Below are 664 nucleotides of genomic sequence, written 5' to 3' on the forward strand. Positions count from 1 at the left end.
CCCCCCCCCCCCACTGGAAGCTTTTTGAAAGCAAGAGCTCTGACTTAATTTTTTGTTTTTCTTAACATTTAACAATGATTGACATAATGCAGACACTCATAAATATTGGCTAAATATTCACCTTAAACATTTTAATATTGAAGAATCACTGCCCATTCTCAGAAATCTTCTTTAATCTCAAGCTTTGCCAAAGAACACTGATAGTCAGTGTGGCTGTTACCAAAGCAATGTTCTTTTTTTTTTTTTTAAGGCAAGGCAACCCTTGGTTGACCTCACCAGATTGCAAGGCCCTTGTCAACTTACAATCCCTTATTTTTTATTTTTTATGCCTAGAGCACCTGGTCTTCCTAGGTGGTATCCCATCCAAGTACTAACCAGGCCCAACCCTCCTTAGCTTCCGAGATCAGACAGAATCGGGCTTGTTCAGGGTAGCATGGCCGTAGACCCAAAGCGATGTTCTTTACACTGACCTCAGGTTGAAAAATATACGAACCATCATGTTAAGAAATCTGAAAATTGTTCATGGATTTCCATCTAAACACTAATGAATCTTGAGACATAAACCAGGTTCAGGGATTTTAGACCTTCACCATGAATCCTGAGGTCTCAAGTAATTGTAAACACATCTTTAGCCTAGTTCTTCTTACATGTCACAGTACAGACA

General features: G+C 39.3%; 1 pseudogene; it reads right to left on the reverse strand.

The window, feature by feature from the left end:
- Nucleotides 1–326: 326 nt before the first annotated feature.
- LOC111734802 lies at nucleotides 327–445 on the reverse strand (annotated as a pseudogene).
- Between the last annotated feature and the right edge of the window lie 219 nt (nucleotides 446–664).

Source organism: Pteropus vampyrus, unplaced genomic scaffold (assembly GCF_000151845.1).
Source record: "Pteropus vampyrus isolate Shadow unplaced genomic scaffold, Pvam_2.0 Scaffold6734, whole genome shotgun sequence".
Classification (NCBI taxonomy): domain Eukaryota; kingdom Metazoa; phylum Chordata; class Mammalia; order Chiroptera; family Pteropodidae; genus Pteropus; species Pteropus vampyrus.